Source organism: Hyperolius riggenbachi, chromosome 2 (assembly GCF_040937935.1).
Source record: "Hyperolius riggenbachi isolate aHypRig1 chromosome 2, aHypRig1.pri, whole genome shotgun sequence".
Classification (NCBI taxonomy): domain Eukaryota; kingdom Metazoa; phylum Chordata; class Amphibia; order Anura; family Hyperoliidae; genus Hyperolius; species Hyperolius riggenbachi.
Genome location: NC_090647.1, coordinates 16,729,705 through 16,751,682, shown reverse-complemented (window position 1 = coordinate 16,751,682; position 21,978 = coordinate 16,729,705). Strand labels below are relative to the sequence as shown.

Genomic DNA, 21,978 nt, shown 5'->3' with positions numbered 1-21,978 from the left:
ATGTGCCCAATATATGTAGCCAGGGGTATATGTGCCCAGTATATGTAGTCAGGTGTATATGTGCCCAGTATATGTAGCCAGGGGTATATGTGCCCAGTATATGTAGTCAGGTGTATATGTGCCCAGTATATGTATCCAGGGGTATATGTCCCCAATATATGTAGCCAGGGGTATATGTGCCCAGTATATGTAGCCAGGGGTATATGTGCCCAGTATATGTAGTCAGGTGTATATATGCCCAGTATATGTAGCCAGGGGTATATGTCCCCAGTATATGTAGCCAGGGGTATATGTGCCCAGTATATTTAGCCAGGGGTATATGTGCCCAGTATATGTAGCCAGGGGTATATGTGCCCAGTGTATGTAGCCAAGGGTATATGTGCCAAGTATATGTAGCCAGGGGTATATGTGCCCAGTATATGTAGCCAGGTGTATATGTCCCCAGTATATGTAGCCAGGTGTATATGTCCCCAGTATATGTAGTCAGGGGTATATGTCCCCAGTATATGTAGTCAGGGGTATATGTGCCCAGTATATGTAGCCAGTGGTATATGTGCCCAGTATATGTAGCCAGGTGTATATGTGCCCAGTATATGTAGCCAGAGGTATATGTGCCCAGTATATGTAGTCAGGTGTATATGTGCCCAGTATATGTAGTCAGGTGCCCAGTATATGTAGTGTATATGTGCCCAGTATATGTAGTCAGGTGTATATGTGCCCGGTATATGTAGCCAGGGGTATATGTGCCCGGTATATGTAGCCAGGGGTATATGTGCCCGGTATATGTAGCCAGGGGTATATGTGCCCAGTATATGTAGCCAGGTGCCCCCCCCCAGGAGGAGAGTGCGAGGGAAGGAGAGCACCGGTGCTCTCCCTCCTCGCTCTCTCCTCCGGAACGAAGTGCGGTGGCTGGCAGAGGGGCGGAACTTATCTTCCGTGTCTCCGTCTGGTCTCGTTGCAGGCGTGGGATGATTTGCCACTACTCTGGTCTGATCCAGACCAGAGCAGCGGCTGCGGCACCAGAACTCCCGGCGCTTGGAGCGACACGGAAGGTAAGTCCCGCCCGCTGCAAACGCCTGACCGCAGTTAGCTCCGGAGGAGAGAGCGAGGAAGGGAGAGCACTCTAAGGTGAGGGAAGGGGGGGAGATGGCCCCCTTCTCCGCCGCTGCCCACAGCTCTCCTTCCACTGCGCTGCTTTCCTCCGAGAGCTGACACTGCGACACATACCCGAAGCTGCCGCGACACATGTATGTGTTGTGGCACATGGGTTGGGAACCACTGTGCTAGGGACATAACTTAAATGGTGTAAAAACCGGGACAAATGGGCAAATAAAATGTGTGGTGTTTTTTATCCACAGTAGCATGTTTTATTTTAAACTATAATAGCTGAAAATAATGAATTTTTTTTTCTTATTATTCCCATTTAAAAACGTTGTCCCATCCCTGCAAAAACGTTTTTCAAATCGATTTAGCAACGCTACTGTACACAGCATTGAGCGCAAAATGCTGCATATCCTGCGATTGCGATTACCCCTAATTGCAATCACACTAATGGGTTCAGCCCTATTTACATAGATTAGCAAATCGTTTTTGGGGATTGCTGGTGATTGTGGGCGATCCAAAAACGCTGCCAAAAGCACCCTAGTGGGTCCCAGCCTTTAAGGGACACATAAGCCAGGAAATAAAAGGAGTTTTACTCACCTGGGGCTTCTACCAGCCCCCTGCAGCAGTCCTGTGCCCTCGCAGCCACTCACTAATCCTCTGGTCCCCCGCTGCCAGCTAGTTTCATTTTGCCGACAGACCTGGCCACGCGTAGCTTTCTCCGCATTCCCGACTGCAATTAGCGCTACTGTGGGCCGCAACGCGTACAAAAATACGCATTGCCGCATATCTATGCGTTGGTAACGCGGCAATGCGTATTTTTGTACGCATTGCGGTCTGCAATAGCGCTAATTGCAGTCGGGATTGCGGAGGAAGCTATGCGTGGCCAGTCCTGACGGGTCTGTCGGCAAAAACGAAACTAGCTGGCAGCGGGGGACCAGAGGATTAGTGAGTGGCTGCGAGGGCACAGGACTGCTGCAGGGGGCTGGTAGAAGCAGAACTAGCTGGCAGCGGGGGACCAGAGGATTAGTGAGTGGCTGCGAGGGCACAGGACTGCTGCAGGGGGCTGGTGGAAGCCCCAGGTGAGTAAAACTCATTTTTTTTTTTCTGGCTTAAAGCGGATCCGAGATGAAAAACTAACTATAACAAGTTGTGACAATCCAGCCCCGCGATCCCGTCGAGATCTGCTCCCGTTAGCGTACGCAGGAAGTACGGGCGCAGATGGACAACGAGACCGGTTGCTGGATCGTCAGAGGTAAGAAAGAAAAGGGCGACAGAGCGTGCCAATCCCGTCTAATCTGCTCCCGTTAGCATACGCAGGAAGTACGGTGAACAGACTGACAATAAAGATTGGTCGCGCCGCTGCCGACAATATGTAATGGGACAAACATCCACCAATCCCGTATTACTAGGCCACTGTTGCCATGCAGGGCTCATGCACTAGAGACTGCTGGAGGCAAATTCACTGTGTGCGTAGTAAACGGTTAAGATTGGTTGGAGGTGCCCATACATGTACAATTTTGATTGTATATACAATCGGTACACTAAAAATATCGATTTCACGCTGGAAATCGGGTAACTGCCACCACTCTCTCAAGTTCAGGGAGGAAAGAGACTCCCGCTATCATAATACGGTAGCCAGCCCAATCACGTTCAACACGCCCAAGTCACCGTTCGGGGAATAGTCACTTCCGACGGCTTAAAGACTGTGAGCAATGTGACGTTAAAGAAAGGTTACTGGGTCCCTATATGATGCAATCTCGAATTGTATTTATAATCGAGAAACGAAGTTATCGATTTCGCACAGGAAATCTGGTACTAGCTAATCCTAGAAGGAAGCAACGGTTATTTACAACCTAGCTAGCAAATCAACAATTTTAAGCAAATCATAAAACAATGCGGTAGTATGACTGACTCTTCAGAGGGCAGATTCGTTATAGCAGCAATCAGATGACCAGAACAGGCACAAGACTGAACGATAAAATCGTTAGTTTATTTCTAAACTACATACACACAGCTTATTTTAGAACAGATTGATTGGACAGAGAGAAGAGAGGAAGAGAAACAGAATGTCTGATTATATGCAGTTCAAATACCGTTATTGGTAGTCCATGCGGCAATCGCAAGTCTTTGGCGAAAGTCCCAAAATGGCGGTTGCCATGTGGCCAACAGGCCTTTGTTAGGAAGTTCCAAGAGGGAGGGTTTGCCCGTGTCCTTCCGGGCTGCCAGGATGTTACTAGGCATCAGATTGAAGGTAAAGGACACAGAGCTTTCTGGGCTCTGTCTGGTTATAGCCCCCACTCCAGCAAGGAGGGGTTAGGGGGCGTGGATCACACACCTCTTTGGAATAGGAGATCCCTGCCCCTCTTCGAGAGACAAAATTTTACCTGAATCATGATAAGTGTGCTCATCTGCAAACCGTACAAGTTGTGTTAAATCTAATAACATTTTTAGGTTTGTCAGAATTTATCAAGAACGTTGATACCAAACTTGGGGAATCAGACCCCTGGGGTATTAGAGGGTTATTTTAAAACAATCTTACGCTAGATCTGGCAGTCTGATTGGTCCGTAAACCTGTCAGAACCAGCGCCCTGTGGAATCCCATAACCTGTGCAGATTTCATGGGCAGGGAGATCTGCTATGTCAGGAATTATGAAGGAAATATGGAGAACATATGAATCTTGGGATTCCTGAGGTCACAGCAGGTTTTCCTAAGGTCATTGAGAAAGCCAGCTGTAGTCTCTAAGTGGCTTCTGCAGGATGTTAGCAGGACCTCCTGTGGCTGCTCTTTTCATGTACGGAGCTGAGGAGCCACCAAGTCGGGGTTAGGCAGTGAAGGTGTGAGATTTCCCTCCTTCTGCCTGGTTGGGGGTCCCTGTGCTGGCAGAAAATCTTTTCAACAGGAGGCTAATTAGCTGACCATGAAAAGATTTCTCCAGCCCTTTGGTGAAGGGAAAAAAAAGTGTATTTAAACCAAAAACTGTATTAACCCCTGGCTCCCCTGATCTTCTTATAAACCAAGCCTTTCCCTCTGCTGTCACTGTTAATAGTGGCGACAGGGAATATTTTATAAGGCTCTAACTACTTTTTTAGGACGAATAAACGTTGATTCGTCACACCTCCCCCTTTTAAGAGATTAGCTGGGGAGGAGTCAACAAGACTCTGAGTAAAGCAATCCACTGTCTGCTGGGTCTGGTACGCCACATTCGGAAAGGCTGGGTTGCGCCTGACCTTGGGGGGTTGCCTTTCACCCATAGCATTGGTCCGGGGGTTAGTCAGGAGGCTACAGGGCGTAGCACACATCCTGTAGTATCCCGCCGTTTCCAGAGAGGCCTGTACCTCTGTCATCACAATCTGATCTGCGTCTGGTTCAACGGCCAGATTGTCAGCTGACAGCTGTCCTAGTACCAGGGACGAGTGATCGCAGTGTTGCTCCCAAGTCGGGGGGAACACAGGGATGTCATCCGGGTACGTGACTGTACAACCGTGCTTGCTCTTCCACAGGTCGTTCCACACCTGGAGGAAGGTGGCTTGGGCATTCATCATGCCAAAAGACATCCGCATCGAGGCGTTTAAGTCCAAGGGCAGGGTGAATGTGGATTCCAGGCGTGCCTTGGGCACGGTTGGAATCTGCCAGTATCCGTAGCTCCGATCTATGATCGTTAGGTAGTTGGCGGATGCCAGCCAATCCAACAGATCACCGAGGGGAGTCATGGGATACGCAACGGTTGTTGGGATGTCGTCCGGCATCCTATAGGCCTCACAGAACATGGTGGTCTGTGAGTTGGAGGATTTGCGGAGGACAGACATCTGTAACATCTCCTCATACTTCATCTTTACTTTTGCTTGCACCTCCGGAGAGGCGCTGTGGGGAACCTGCCGTAAGGGCTTGGGAGTCCCCGGGTCCCTTCTGTGAGCTGCTGTATCCTGCCCAGGGTTGCTGTGAAGATTTCGCTGTGGGGGCGCAGTGCGCTTCAGCGAGGCCTTCGGGGAGTACGAGAGGTGGGGGGTGACTTTCACATCATCCGCCAATTCTCGTGTGGGAGCTATCAAGCCTGACAGGGGACCTGTGTCTTCCTGTTCTAAGTGGCCGTACTCTCCTAGAACTAACTGCATTCTATCTGACTGGGCTTCTAACAGATCCACATGGACCGTGCTTTCACCTGGGGTGTCAGTTACATGGGGAATGGGTTCACTGGAGTAGTTACCATTCTCCCTGTACACCTGTAGTGGAGCTTTCACTGCTGGCGGCTTAGCGGTCTGGCCACTAAGCGCACGCAGGTTGGAGTCGCTCTGTAGTATCCTCACGGATGTGGGACTACAAGTCTCAGCCAGCTGCCTAGTGTGATCTGAGGTCAGCTGCTGAAAATCAAACTCTCTGGGGTCAGAGCTGACAGGAATGCCTGCAGGCTCTGAGCTCAGGTTACCAACAGTACTGTGTGTGTCTGTCTGCACAGGTACACCACAATAAACATCACCTTTTGGGTGCATCAAAATCACGTCAATATTGGCATTGGTCTGAAGGTCAGAGATATCAGGGGAAGTCGAGACTTCTCCAGATAGTCCTGAGTCCAGACTGCCGGTGACACTGAAGGCGTCACCCAGCGTACTGTCACAAACATGCACAACACTATCAAAAGCATTTGCATAACATGATATGTCATTTTTAGCATGTGTGTCACCCGCCTGAAAGTCAGAATTGTCAGAGGGAATCCCTGCTGTCAGCTCTGAGTTCATGCGGCTGGCCATAGAGTATGTAATGGCCAAAGAATGTACAGCGTTTCTATCACAATTATCACTGACACATGCAATTTCATTAGTAATAACAGGTGCAGAAAAAGATAAAAGACAGTCAGTTGCTGGTACATGTAAATCTGAGGGTACCTCCCGCCCAGCGGCGTTAGGTACAGTAGCAATAGCAGGTAAGGGGTTGACATCTCCCCGTTTTCCCATAGGCTTGTACAGTACCTGGTGGTCAGGGAGTCCTGCTGGGAACTCCTGCATATCAGCAGAAAATTCCGAAGGGCACACAAGCGTGCCTAGATCAGTGCCAAGCACAGGAGGAGAGGAAAACTCAGCAACAGCCCACTCTGGAAAACCCACCCCACATCCGGCCTTCTCGGGACCTGGGATAACAGGGTTGTGGTGGTTGGGCCTGACTTCAGTCAGGGTGAGGAGCTTTTGTGGGAGAATATCTTCCTCTGTGGCAAGGTCGGAACAGACCAAGGAAACATCTGCTTCTGGAGCACTGGAGCAAAAGATGATCTGGTCGTCCACTGGAGCACTGTGACGATTTCCGGAACCGTAGAGCATCTCTGACACGCTGACAGGCTGTGCAGAGGGTGATGCAGGTGACGGATCAGGGTTGCTAGCCATCTTCGGGCTAGGGACGGTCGTTCTCTTCCTCTTGGGACAGAAGAACTTTATGTGGCCGGTCGAGCCACAAAGATTACACATGCGAATGGCAGGTGTGTCAGACTGGGGTGCAGCAATAGCAGCAGCTGCAGGTCTCAGTGGCACAAAGCTCACCGGGCCAGGAGGAGCGAATGCAGTAGGCTTACCTCCTTCCAAGTCTTGGGACAGTGTTCTGTGACTGTCCAGCACCAGGGTTCTCTGGCTGTCAGGTACCGGAACCTGATGGTACGCCCTCTCAGAGGTGCATACAGGAAAGTCTCGTTCCGTGCCCTCTTCCATGGCAGGAAGTTTAGCTGTGGGGGTCACGGGTAGAGGTTCGCATCTCTCCACCGAAACACATAGTGAAGAGTGCTGATTTGATTGGGTTACCTGGGCCAACTCCAATTCACGCTGGAGCCGTAGCTCTTTGATCTGGAGATCCCACTGGCGCCGGCGCGCTTGGTGCTCTGCTTCACGCTGGAGCATCCGTTCTCTGAACTCCTGGTACATGCGCAGATCCTCGCCGGTCAGGTTTGCCAACCACTCCGGGGGTATCAGGACTGCGGTGTATGGAGGCATTAAGCAAGGTGGCGACAAGGATTCCATCTCTGGAGTAATGCCACCAGCTCAGCCTTGTCTGTGCTGCAAGCAGCAATGCCGTGCGATTCGCAGAGGGCTTGCACGTCAGGAACTGACCAATTTTGGTGAAACTGAACTGAATCAGACATTCAGAAGAGAAGAGTACAAGAAAGAGTAGGATATAGCAAAGAAAAAGTTAGGAAATGTAGACCAATCTATTCGCTATCAATGTGTACCGTTTTGTGCCCAGAACTTCGGTTCTGCAAGACAGGATACTTAGTGACCACTGTCTTATTATTCTGGTTGCAAAGACTGAGTTTGTCAGATCTTTGCGCTCTGATTTCCCAAAAGCTGGCTATGCCTGGTTTTGGGGTGTGCTATCACCACCACTGCCCACCAATGTGACAATCCAGCCCCGCGATCCCGTCGAGATCTGCTCCCGTTAGCGTACGCAGGAAGTACGGGTGCAGATGGACAACGAGACCGGTTGCTGGATCGTCAGAGGTAAGAAAGAAAAGGGCGACAGAGCGTGCCAATCCCGTCTAATCTGCTCCCGTTAGCATACGCAGGAAGTACGGTGAACAGACTGACAATAAAGATTGGTCGCGCCGCTGCCGACAATATGTAATGGGACAAACATCCACCAATCCCGTATTACTAGGCCACTGTTGCCATGCAGGGCTCATGCACTAGAGACTGCTGGAGGCAAATTCACTGTGTGCGTAGTAAACGGTTAAGATTGGTTGGAGGTGCCCATACATGTACAATTTTGATTGTATATACAATCGGTACACTAAAAATATCGATTTCGCGCTGGAAATCGGGTAACTGCCACCACTCTCTCAAGTTCAGGGAGGAAAGAGACTCCCGCTATCATAATACGGTAGCCAGCCCAATCACGTTCAACACGCCCAAGTCACCGTTCGGGGAATAGTCACTTCCGACGGCTTAAAGACTGTGAGCAATGTGACGTTAAAGAAAGGTTACTGGGTCCCTATATGATGCAATCTCGAATTGTATTTATAATCGAGAAACGAAGTTATCGATTTCGCACAGGAAATCTGGTACTAGCTAATCCTAGAAGGAAGCAACGGTTATTTACAACCTAGCTAGCAAATCAACAATTTTAAGCAAATCATAAAACAATGCGGTAGTATGACTGACTCTTCAGAGGGCAGATTCGTTATAGCAGCAATCAGATGACCAGAACAGGCACAAGACTGAACGATAAAATCGTTAGTTTATTTCTAAACTACATACACACAGCTTATTTTAGAACAGATTGATTGGACAGAGAGAAGAGAGGAAGAGAAACAGAATGTCTGATTATATGCAGTTCAAATACCGTTATTGGTAGTCCATGCGGCAATCGCAAGTCTTTGGCGAAAGTCCCAAAATGGCGGTTGCCATGTGGCCAACAGGCCTTTGTTAGGAAGTTCCAAGAGGGAGGGTTTGCCCGTGTCCTTCCGGGCTGCCAGGATGTTACTAGGCATCAGATTGAAGGTAAAGGACACAGAGCTTTCTGGGCTCTGTCTGGTTATAGCCCCCACTCCAGCAAGGAGGGGTTAGGGGGCGTGGATCACACACCTCTTTGGAATAGGAGATCCCTGCCCCTCTTCGAGAGACAAAATTTTACCTGAATCATGATAAGTGTGCTCATCTGCAAACCGTACAAGTTGTGTTAAATCTAATAACATTTTTAGGTTTGTCAGAATTTATCAAGAACGTTGATACCAAACTTGGGGAATCAGACCCCTGGGGTATTAGAGGGTTATTTTAAAACAATCTTACGCTAGATCTGGCAGTCCGATTGGTCCGTAAACCTGTCAGAACCAGCGCCCTGTGGAATCCCATAACCTGTGCAGATTTCATGGGCAGGGAGATCTGCTATGTCAGGAATTATGAAGGAAATATGGAGAACATATGAATCTTGGGATTCCTGAGGTCACAGCAGGTTTTCCTAAGGTCATTGAGAAAGCCAGCTGTAGTCTCTAAGTGGCTTCTGCAGGATGTTAGCAGGACCTCCTGTGGCTGCTCTTTTCATGTACGGAGCTGAGGAGCCACCAAGTCGGGGTTAGGCAGTGAAGGTGTGAGATTTCCCTCCTTCTGCCTGGTTGGGGGTCCCTGTGCTGGCAGAAAATCTTTTCAACAGGAGGCTAATTAGCTGACCATGAAAAGATTTCTCCAGCCCTTTGGTGAAGGGAAAAAAAAGTGTATTTAAACCAAAAACTGTATTAACCCCTGGCTCCCCTGATCTTCTTATAAACCAAGCCTTTCCCTCTGCTGTCACTGTTAATAGTGGCGACAGGGAATATTTTATAAGGCTCTAACTACTTTTTTAGGACGAATAAACGTTGATTCGTCACACAAGTAACTTGTCTATATATCTTATGTAAAGTTTAGATAGTTTACAGCTTTAATAGAAGATGGTTATTTCTTCATGTTATACAATGACAGCAGCCATGTTTGTAAACATTACACAGAGGCAGGCTTATCTGCATCTTGAGCACTCAGCCTGTGAAAAAAACCTAATCCCCCCTCCTCCCTCTTCCCCTCTGCCTCTGAAATCAATGGCTAGTAACACCTCCCTCTCCTCCTACCGGGACTGAGCTCCCATGAGCCCTTGCTACTGCCAAGGCTCTCTGAAAACCTGTGGGTGTGGCTTGTTTAGTTTATAGGGAATTAGAGTATTAAAACAAAAACTAAAAAATATTTGGCTTGAGGAATGCCCTATAAACTATATGAAAGGAACACAATTATGCAATGAGTAAAAGTTCACCTCGGATCCACTTTAAGTGTCCCTTTAAAGAATCCAGTGATGAGATCTCTACCACCCTAAACTCTGCACGCCTGCCACATCATTGCCAGAGGCTCCTCCCCCTGCTGGATTCTTCTAGCTTCTAGGGATCCTAGTATTGAGATCTCTACTCTCCTGAGTGCCCGGCTCTGCACACCCACTACACCCATTGCCAGAGGCTCCCCTCCCCCTGCTGGATTCTTCTAGCTTTTAGGGATCCTAGTATTGAGATCTCTACTCTCCTGAGTGCCTGGCTCTGCACACCCACTACACCCATTGCCAGAGGCTCCCCTCCCCCTGCTGGATTCTTCTAGCTTCTAGGGATCCTAGTATTGAGATCTCTACCCTCCTGAGTGCCCGGCTCTGCACACCCACTACACCCATTGCCAGAGGCTCCCCTCCCCCTGCTGGATTCTTCTAGCTTCTAGGAATTCTAGTATTGAGATCTCTACTCTCCTGAGTGCCTGGCTCTGCACACCCACTACACCCATTGCCAGAGGCTCCTCCCCCTGCTGGATTCTTCTAGCTTCTAGGGATCCTAGTATTGAGATCTCTACTCTCCTGAGTGCCCGGCTCTGCACACCCACTACACCCATTGCCAGAGGCTCCTCCCCCTGCTGGATTCTTCTAGCTTCTAGGGATCCTAGTATTGAGATCTCTACTCTCCTGAGTGCCCGGCTCTGCACACCCACTACACCCATTGCCAGAGGCTCCCCTCCCCCTGCTGGATTCTTCTAGCTTCTAGGGATCCTAGTATTGAGATCTCTACTCTCCTGAGTGCCCGGCTCTGCACACCCACTACACCCATTGCCAGAGGCTCCTCCCCCTGCTGGATTCTTCTAGCTTCTAGGGATCCTAGTATTGAGATCTCTACTCTCCTGAGTGCCCGGCTCTGCACACCCACTACACCCATTGCCAGAGGCTCCCCTCCCCTGCTGGATTCTTCTAGCTTCTAGGGATCCTAGTATTGAGATCTCTACTCTCCTGAGTGCCCGGCTCTGCACACCCACTACACCCATTGCCAGAGGCTCCCCTCCCCCTGCTGGATTCTTCTAGCTTCTAGGGATCCTAGTATTGAGATCTCTACTCTCCTGAGTGCCCAGCTCTGCACACCCACTACACCCATTGCCAGAGGCTCCTCCCCCTGCTGGATTCTTCTAGCTTCTAGGGATCCTAGTATTGAGATCTCTACTCTCCTGAGTGCCCGGCTCTGCACACCCACTACACCCATTGCCAGAGGCTCCCCTCCCCTTGCTGGATTCTTCTAGCTTCTAGGGATCCTAGTATTGAGATCTCTACTCTCCTGAGTGCCCGGCTCTGCACACCCACTACACCCATTGCCAGAGGCTCCTCCCCCTGCTGGATTCTTCTAGCTTCTAGGGATCCTAGTATTGAGATCTCTACTCTCCTGAGTGCCCGGCTCTGCACACCCACTACACCCATTGCCAGAGGCTCCCCTCCCCTGCTGGATTCTTCTAGCTTCTAGGGATCCTAGTATTGAGATCTCTACTCTCCTGAGTGCCCAGCTCTGCACACCCACTACACCCATTGCCAGAGGCTCCCCTCCCCTGCTGGATTCTTCTAGCTTCTAGGGATCCTAGTATTGAGATCTCTACTCTCCTGAGTGCCCAGCTCTGCACACCCACTACACCCATTGCCAGAGGCTCCCCTCCCCTGCTGGATTCTTCTAGCTTCTAGGGATCCTAGTATTGAGATCTCTACTCTCCTGAGTGCCCAGCTCTGCACACCCACTACACCCATTGCCAGAGGCTCTCCTCCCCCTGCTGGATTCTTCTAGCTTCTAGGGATCCTAGTATTGAGATCTCTACTCTCCTGAGTGCCCGGCTCTGCACACCCACTACACCCATTGCCAGAGGCTCCCCTCCCCCTGCTGGATTCTTCTAGCTTCTAGGGATCCTAGTATTGAGATCTCTACTCTCCTGAGTGCCCGGCTCTGCACACCCACTACACCCATTGCCAGAGGCTCCTCCCCCTGCTGGATTCTTCTAGCTTCTAGGGATCCTAGTATTGAGATCTCTACTCTCCTGAGTGCCCGGCTCTGCACACCCACTACACCCATTGCCAGAGGCTCCCCTCCCCCTGCTGGATTCTTCTAGCTTCTAGGGATCCTAGTATTGAGATCTCTACTCTCCTGAGTGCCCGGCTCTGCACACCCACTACACCCATTGCCAGAGGCCCCTCCCCCTGCTGGATTCTTCTAGCTTCTAGGGATCCTAGTATTGAGATCTCTACTCTCCTGAGTTCCCAGGTCTGCACACCCACTACACCCATTGCCAGAGGCCCCTCCCCCTGCTGGATTCTTCTAGCTTCAAGGGATCCTAGTATTGAGATCTCTACTCTCCTGAGTTCCCAGGTCTGCACACCCACTACACCCATTGCCAGAGGCTCCCCTCCCTGCTGGATTCTTCTAGCTTCTAGGGATCCTAGTATTGAGATCTCTACTCTCCTGAGTGCCCGGCTCTGCACACCCACTACACCCATTGCCAGAGGCTCCTCCCCCTGCTGGATTCTTCTAGCTTCTAGGGATCCTAGTATTGAGATCTCTACTCTCCTGAGTTCCCAGGTCTGCACACCCACTACACCCATTGCCAGAGGCCCCTCCCCCTGCTGGATTCTTCTAGCTTCAAGGGATCCTAGTATTGAGATCTCTACTCCCCTGAGTTCCCAGGTCTGCACACCCACTACACCCATTGCCAGAGGCTCCCCTCCCTGCTGGATTCTTCTAGCTTCTAGGGATCCTAGTATTGAGATCTCTACTCTCCTGAGTGCCCGGCTCTGCACACCCACTACACCCATTGCCAGAGGCTCCTCCCCCTGCTGGATTCTTCTAGCTTCTAGGGATCCTAGTATTGAGATCTCTACTCTCCTGAGTGCCCGGCTCTGCACACCCACTACACCCATTGCCAGAGGCTCCCCTCCCCCTGCTGGATTCTTTTAGCTTCTAGGGATCCTAGTATTGAGATCTCTACTCTCCTAAGTGCCCGGTTCTGCACACCTACTACACCCATTGCCAGAGGCTCCCCTCCCTGCTGGATTCTTCTAGCTTCTAGGGATCCTAGTATTGAGATCTCTACTCTCCTAAGTGCCCGGTTCTGCACACCTACTACACCCATTGCCAGAGGCTTCCCTCTATGCTGGATTCCTCTAGCTTCTAGGGATCCTAGTATTGAGATCTCTACTCTCCTGAGTGCCCAGCTCTGCACACCCACTACACCCATTGCCAGAGGCTCCCCTCCCCTGCTGGATTCTTCTAGCTTCTAGGGATCCTAGTATTGAGATCTCTACTCTCCTGAGTGCCCAGCTCTGCACACCCACTACACCCATTGCCAGAGGCTCCCCTCCCCTGCTGGATTCTTCTAGCTTCTAGGGATCCTAGTATTGAGATCTCTACTCTCCTGAGTGCCCAGCTCTGCACACCCACTACACCCATTGCCAGAGGCTCCTCCCCCCCTGCTGGATTCTTCTAGCTTCTAGGGATCCTAGTATTGAGATCTCTACTCTCCTGAGTGCCCAGCTCTGCACACCCACTACACCCATTGCCAGAGGCTCCTCCCCCCCTGCTGGATTCTTCTAGCTTCTAGGGATCCTAGTATTGAGATCTCTACTCTCCTGAGTGCCCGGCTCTGCACACCCACTACACCCATTGCCAGAGGCTCTCCTCCCCCTGCTGGATTCTTCTAGCTTCTAGGGATCCTAGTATTGAGATCTCTACTCTCCTGAGTGCCCGGCTCTGCACACCCACTACACCCATTGCCAGAGGCTCCCCTCCCTGCTGGATTCTTCTAGCTTCTAGGGATCCTAGTATTGAGATCTCTACTCTCCTAAGTGCCCGGTTCTGCACACCTACTACACCCATTGCCAGAGGCTCCCCTCCCCTGCTGGATTCTTCTAGCTTCTAGGGATCCTAGTATTGAGATCTCTACTCTCCTGAGTGCCCGGCTCTGCACACCCACTACACCCATTGCCAGAGGCTCCCCTCTATGCTGGATTCTTCTAGCTTCTAGGGATCCTAGTATTGAGATCTCTACTCTCCTGAGTGCCCGGCTCTGCACACCCACTACACCCATTGCCAGAGGCCCCTCCCCCTGCTGGATTCTTCTAGCTTCTAGGGATCCTAGTATTGAGATCTCTACTCTCCTGAGTGCCCAGCTCTGCACACCTACTACACCCATTGCCAGAGGCTCCCCTCCCCTGCTGGATTCTTCTAGCTTCTAGGGATCCTAGTATTGAGATCTCTACTCTCCTGAGTGCCCGGCTCTGCACACCCACTACACCCATTGCCAGAGGCCCCTCCCCCTGCTGGATTCTTCTAGCTTCTAGGGATCCTAGTATTGAGATCTCTACTCTCCTGAGTGCCCAGCTCTGCACACCCACTACACCCATTGCCAGAGGCTCCCCTCCCCTGCTGGATTCTTCTAGCTTCTAGGGATCCTAGTATTGAGATCTCTACTCTCCTGAGTGCCCAGCTCTGCACACCCACTACACCCATTGCCAGAGGCTCTCCTCCCCCTGCTGGATTCTTCTAGCTTCTAGGGATCCTAGTATTGAGATCTCTACTCTCCTGAGTGCCCGGCTCTGCACACCCACTACACCCATTGCCAGAGGCTCCCCTCCCCCTGCTGGATTCTTCTAGCTTCTAGGGATCCTAGTATTGAGATCTCTACTCTCCTGAGTGCCCGGCTCTGCACACCCACTACACCCATTGCCAGAGGCTCCTCCCCCTGCTGGATTCTTCTAGCTTCTAGGGATCCTAGTATTGAGATCTCTACTCTCCTGAGTGCCCGGCTCTGCACACCCACTACACCCATTGCCAGAGGCTCCCCTCCCCCTGCTGGATTCTTCTAGCTTCTAGGGATCCTAGTATTGAGATCTCTACTCTCCTGAGTGCCCGGCTCTGCACACCCACTACACCCATTGCCAGAGGCTCCTCCCCCTGCTGGATTCTTCTAGCTTCTAGGGATCCTAGTATTGAGATCTCTACTCTCCTGAGTGCCCGGCTCTGCACACCCACTACACCCATTGCCAGAGGCTCCCCTCCCCCTGCTGGATTCTTCTAGCTTCTAGGGATCCTAGTATTGAGATCTCTACTCTCCTGAGTGCCCAGCTCTGCACACCCACTACACCCATTGCCAGAGGCTCCCCTCCCCTGCTGGATTCTTCTAGCTTCTAGGGATCCTAGTATTGAGATCTCTACTCTCCTGAGTTCCCAGGTCTGCACACCCACTACACCCATTGCCAGAGGCTTCCCTCTATGCTGGATTCCTCTAGCTTCTAGGGATCCTAGTATTGAGATCTCTACTCTCCTGAGTGCCCGGCTCTGCACACCCACTACACCCATTGCCAGAGGCCCCTCCCCCTGCTGGATTCTTCTAGCTTCTAGGGATCCTAGTATTGAGATCTCTACTCTCCTGAGTGCCCAGCTCTGCACACCCACTACACCCATTGCCAGAGGCTCCCCTCCCCTGCTGGATTCTTCTAGCTTCTAGGGATCCTAGTATTGAGATCTCTACTCTCCTGAGTGCCCAGCTCTGCACACCCACTACACCCATTGCCAGAGGCTCTCCTCCCCCTGCTGGATTCTTCTAGCTTCTAGGGATCCTAGTATTGAGATCTCTACTCTCCTGAGTGCCCGGCTCTGCACACCCACTACACCCATTGCCAGAGGCTCCCCTCCCCCTGCTGGATTCTTCTAGCTTCTAGGGATCCTAGTATTGAGATCTCTACTCTCCTGAGTGCCCGGCTCTGCACACCCACTACACCCATTGCCAGAGGCTCCTCCCCCTGCTGGATTCTTCTAGCTTCTAGGGATCCTAGTATTGAGATCTCTACTCTCCTGAGTGCCCGGCTCTGCACACCCACTACACCCATTGCCAGAGGCTCCCCTCCCCCTGCTGGATTCTTCTAGCTTCTAGGGATCCTAGTATTGAGATCTCTACTCTCCTGAGTGCCCGGCTCTGCACACCCACTACACCCATTGCCAGAGGCTCCTCCCCCTGCTGGATTCTTCTAGCTTCTAGGGATCCTAGTATTGAGATCTCTACTCTCCTGAGTGCCCGGCTCTGCACACCCACTACACCCATTGCCAGAGGCTCCCCTCCCCCTGCTGGATTCTTCTAGCTTCTAGGGATCCTAGTATTGAGATCTCTACTCTCCTGAGTGCCCGGCTCTGCACACCCACTACACCCATTGCCAGAGGCTCCCCTCCCCTGCTGGATTCTTCTAGCTTCTAGGGATCCTAGTATTGAGATCTCTACTCTCCTGAGTGCCCAGCTCTGCACACCCACTACACCCATTGCCAGAGGCTCCTCCCCCTGCTGGATTCTTCTAGCTTCTAGGGATCCTAGTATTGAGATCTCTACTCTCCTAAGTGCCCGGTTCTGCACACCTACTACACCCATTGCCAGAGGCTCCCCTCCCCCTGCTGGATTCTTCTAGCTTCTAGGGATCCTAGTATTGAGATCTCTACTCTCCTGAGTGCCCGGCTCTGCACACCCACTACACCCATTGCCAGAGGCTCCCCTCCCCTGCTGGATTCTTCTAGCTTCTAGGGATCCTAGTATTGAGATCTCTACTCTCCTGAGTGCCCGGCTCTGCACACCCACTACACCCATTGCCAGAGGCTCCCCTCCCCCTGCTGGATTCTTCTAGCTTCTAGGGATCCTAGTATTGAGATCTCTACTCTCCTGAGTGCCCAGCTCTGCACACCCACTACACCCATTGCCAGAGGCTCCTCCCCCCCTGCTGGATTCTTCTAGCTTCTAGGGATCCTAGTATTGAGATCTCTACTTCCCTGAGTGCCCGGCTCTGCACACCCACTACACCCATTGCCAGAGGCTCCCCTCCCCCTGCTGGATTCTTCTAGCTTCTAGGGATCCTAGTATTGAGATCTCTACTCTCCTGAGTGCCCGGCTCTGCACACCCACTACACCCATTGCCAGAGGCTCCCCTCCCCCTGCTGGATTCTTCTAGCTTCTAGGGATCCTAGTATTGAGATCTCTACTCTCCTGAGTGCCCGGCTCTGCACACCCACTACACCCATTGCCAGAGGCTCCCCTCCCCCTGCTGGATTCTTCTAGCTTCTAGGGATCCTAGTATTGAGATCTCTACTCTCCTGAGTGCCCGGCTCTGCACACCCACTACACCCATTGCCAGAGGCTCCCCTCCCCCTGCTGGATTCTTCTAGCTTCTAGGGATCCTAGTATTGAGATCTCTACTCTCCTGAGTTCCCAGGTCTGCACACCCACTACACCCATTGCCAGAGGCCCCTCCCCCTGCTGGATTCTTCTAGCTTCAAGGGATCCTAGTATTGAGATCTCTACTCTCCTGAGTGCCCGGCTCTGCACACCCACTACACCCATTGCCAGAGGCTCCCCTCCCTGCTGGATTCTTCTAGCTTCTAGGGATCCTAGTATTGAGATCTCTACTCTCCTGAGTGCCCGGCTCTGCACACCCACTACACCCATTGCCAGAGGCTCTCCTCCCCCTGCTGGATTCTTCTAGCTTCTAGGGATCCTAGTATTGAGATCTCTACTCTCCTGAGTGCCCGGCTCTGCACACCCACTACACCCATTGCCAGAGGCTCCCCTCTCCCTGCTGGATTCTTCTAGCTTCCAGGGATCCTAGTATTGAGATCTCTACTCTCCTGAGTGCCCGGCTCTGCACACCCACTACACCCATTGCCAGAGGCTCCCCTTCCCCTGCTGGATTCTTCTAGCTTCTAGGGATCCTAGTATTGAGATCTCCACTCACCTGAGTCCTCAGCTCTGCACACCCACTACACCCATTGCCAGAGGCTCCTCCCCCTGCTGGATTCTTCTAGCTTCTAGGGATCCTAGTATTGAGATCTTTACTCTCCTGAGTTCCCAGGTCTGCACACCCACTACACCCATTGCCAGAGGCTCTCCTCCCCCTGCTGGATTCTTCTAGCTTCTAGGGATCCTAGTATTGAGATCTCTACTCTCCTGAGTGCCCGGCTCTGCACACCCACTACACCCATTGCCAGAGGCTCCCCTCCCCCTGCTGGATTCTTCTAGCTTCTAGGGATCCTAGTATTGAGATCTCTACTCTCCTGAGTGCCCGGCTCTGCACACCCACTACACCCATTGCCAGAGGCTCCCCTCCCTGCTGGATTCTTCTAGCTTCTAGGGATCCTAGTATTGAGATCTCTACTCTCCTGAGTGCCCGGCTCTGCACACCCACTACACCCATTGCCAGAGGCTCCTCCCCCTGCTGGATTCTTCTAGCTTCTAGGGATCCTAGTATTGAGATCTCTACTCTCCTGAGTGCCCGGCTCTGCACACCCACTACACCCATTGCCAGAGGCTCTCCTCCCCCTGCTGGATTCTTCTAGCTTCTAGGGATCCTAGTATTGAGATCTCTACTCTCCTGAGTGCCCGGCTCTGCACACCCACTACACCCATTGCCAGAGGCTCCCCTCCCTGCTGGATTCCTCTAGCTTCTAGGGATCCTAGTATTGAGATCTCTACTCTCCTGAGTGCCCGGCTCTGCACACCCACTACACCCATTGCCAGAGGCCCCTCCCCCTGCTGGATTCTTCTAGCTTCTAGGGATCCTAGTATTGAGATCTCTACTCTCCTGAGTGCCCGGCTCTGCACACCCACTACACCCATTGCCAGAGGCCCCTCCCCCTGCTGGATTCTTCTAGCTTCTAGGGATCCTAGTATTGAGATCTCTACTCTCCTGAGTGCCCGGCTCTGCACACCCACTACACCCATTGCCAGAGGCTTCCCTCTATGCTGGATTCCTCTAGCTTCTAGGGATCCTAGTATTGAGATCTCTACTCTCCTGAGTGCCCGGCTCTGCACACCCACTACACCCATTGCCAGAGGCTCCTCCCCCTGCTGGATTCTTCTAGCTTCTAGGGATCCTAGTATTGAGATCTCTACTCTCCTGAGTGCCCGGCTCTGCACACCCACTACACCCATTGCCAGAGGCTCCCCTCTATGCTGGATTCCTCTAGCTTCTAGGGATCCTAGTATTGAGATCTCTACTCTCCTGAGTGCCCGGCTCTGCACACCCACTACACCCATTGCCAGAGGCTCCTCCCCCTGCTGGATTTTTCTAGCTTCTAGGGATCCTAGTATTGAGATCTCTACTCTCCTGAGTGCCCGGCTCTGCACACCCACTACACCCATTGCCAGAGGCTCCCCTCTATGCTGGATTCCTCTAGCTTCTAGGGATCCTAGTATTGAGATCTCTACTCTCCTGAGTGCCCGGCTCTGCACACCCACTACACCCATTGCCAGAGGCTCCTCCCCCTGCTGGATTTTTCTAGCTTCTAGGGATCCTAGTATTGAGATCTCCACTCACCTGAGTCCCCAGCTCTGCACACCCACTACACCCATTGCCAGAGGCTCCTCCCCCTGCTGGATTCTTCTAGCTTCACCAGAAAATAATCATAATGCAGCAATGTTTCACCAGAAAATCATAATGCAGCAATGTTTCACCAGAAAATAATCATAATGCAGCAATGTTTCAACAGAAAATAATCATAATGCAGCAATGTTTCACCAGAAAATAATTGTAATGCAGCAATGTTTCACCAGAAAATAATAGTAATGCAGGAATGTTTCATCAGAAAATAATCATAATGCAGGAATTTTTCACCAGAAAATAATCATAATGCAGCAATGTTTCACCAGAAAATAATCGTAATGCAGTAATGTTTCACCAGAAAATAATAGTAATGCGGCAATGTTTCACCAGAAAATAATAGTAATGCAGCAATGTTTCACCAGAAAAACATCATAATGCAGCAATGTTTCACCAAAAAATAATCATAATGCAGCAATGTTTCACCAGAAAATAATCGTAATGCGGTAATGTTTCACCAGAAAATAATAGTAATGCGGCAATGTTTCACCAGAAAATAATAGTCATGCGGCAATGTTTCACCAGAAAATAATCATAATGCAGCAATGTTTCACCACAAAATAATCATAATGCAGCAATGTTTCACCAAAAAAATAATCATAATGCAGGAATGTTTCACCAGAAAATAATCATGATGCAGCAATGTTTTGGTAGAAAATAATCATAATTCAGAAATCTTTCACCAGAAAATAATCATAATGCAGCAATATTTCACTAGAAAATAATTGTAATGCAGCAATATTTCACCAGAAAATAATCATAATGCAGCAATATTTCACTAGAAAATAATAGTAATGCAGCAATGTTTCACCAGAAAATAATCATAATGCAGCAATGTTTCACCAGAAAATAATAGTAATGCAGCAATGTTTCACCAGAAAATAATCATAATGCAGCAATGTTTCACCAGAAAATAATCATAATGCAGCAATGTTTCACCAGAAAATAATCGTAATGCAGCAATGTTTCACCAGAAAATAATCATAATGCAGCAATGTTTCACCAAAAAATAATCATAATGCAGGAATGTTTCACCAGAAAATAATCATAATGCAGCAATGTTTTGGTAGAAAATAATCATAATGCAGAAATCTTTCACCAGAAAATAATCATAATGCAGCAATATTTCACTAGAAAATAATTGTAATGCAGCAATGTTTCACCAGAAAATAATCATAATGCAGCAATATTTAACTAGAAAATAATAGTAATGCAGCAATGTTTCACCAGAAAATAATCATAATGCAGCAATGTTTCACCAGAAAATAATAGTAATGCAGCAATGTTTCACCAGAAAATAATCATAATGCAGCAATGTTTCACCAGAAAATAATAGTAATGCAGGAATTTTTCACCAGAAAATAATCATAATGCAGGAATGTTTCACCAGAAAATAATCGTAATGCAACAATGTTTCACCAGAAAATAATAGTAATGCAGGAATGTTTCACCAGAAAATAATCATAATGCAGAAATCTTTCACCAGAAAATAATCATAATGCAGCAATATTTCACTAGAAAATAATTGTAATGCAGCAATGTTTCACCAGAAAATAATCATAATGCAGCAGTATTTCACTAGAAAATAATAGTAATGCAGCAATGTTTCACCAGAAAATAATCATAATGCAGCAATGTTTCACCAGAAAATAATAGTAATGCAGCAATGTTTCACCAGAAAATAATAGTAATGCAGGAATGTTTCACCAGAAAATAATCATAATGCAGGAATGTTTCACCAGAAAATAATCGTAATGCAGCAATGTTTCACCAGAAAATAATAGTAATGCAGCAATGTTTCACCAGAAAATAATAGTAATGCAGGAATGTTTCACCAGAAAATAATCATAATGCAGGAATGTTTCACCAGAAAATAATCATAATGCAGCAATGTTTCACCAGAAAATAATCGTAATGCAGCAATGTTTCACCAGAAAATAATCATAATGCAGCAATGTTTCACCAAAAAATAATCATAATGCAGGAATGTTTCACCAGAAAATAATCATAATGCAGCAATGTTTTGGTAGAAAATAATCATAATGCAGAAATCTTTCACCAGAAAATAATCATAATGCAGCAATATTTCACTAGAAAATAATTGTAATGCAGCAATGTTTCACCAGAAAATAATCATAATGCAGCAATATTTAACTAGAAAATAATAGTAATGCAGCAATGTTTCACCAGAAAATAATCATAATGCAGCAATGTTTCACCAGAAAATAATAGTAATGCAGCAATGTTTCACCAGAAAATAATCATAATGCAGCAATGTTTCACCAGAAAATAATAGTAATGCAGGAATTTTTCACCAGAAAATAATCATAATGCAGGAATGTTTCACCAGAAAATAATCGTAATGCAACAATGTTTCACCAGAAAATAATAGTAATGCAGGAATGTTTCACCAGAAAATAATCATAATGCAGAAATCTTTCACCAGAAAATAATCATAATGCAGCAATATTTCACTAGAAAATAATTGTAATGCAGCAATGTTTCACCAGAAAATAATCATAATGCAGCAGTATTTCACTAGAAAATAATAGTAATGCAGCAATGTTTCACCAGAAAATAATCATAATGCAGCAATGTTTCACCAGAAAATAATAGTAATGCAGCAATGTTTCACCAGAAAATAATAGTAATGCAGGAATGTTTCACCAGAAAATAATCATAATGCAGGAATG

The 21,978-nt window shown here is 49.2% G+C and overlaps 1 protein-coding gene across 3 annotated transcripts in view; it reads left to right on the top strand.

Annotated features, from left to right (window-relative positions):
- Window positions 1-21,978, top strand: part of RHOG (ras homolog family member G) — a 152,671-nt gene that overhangs the window by 115,738 nt on the left and 14,955 nt on the right. The window lies entirely within an intron of this gene.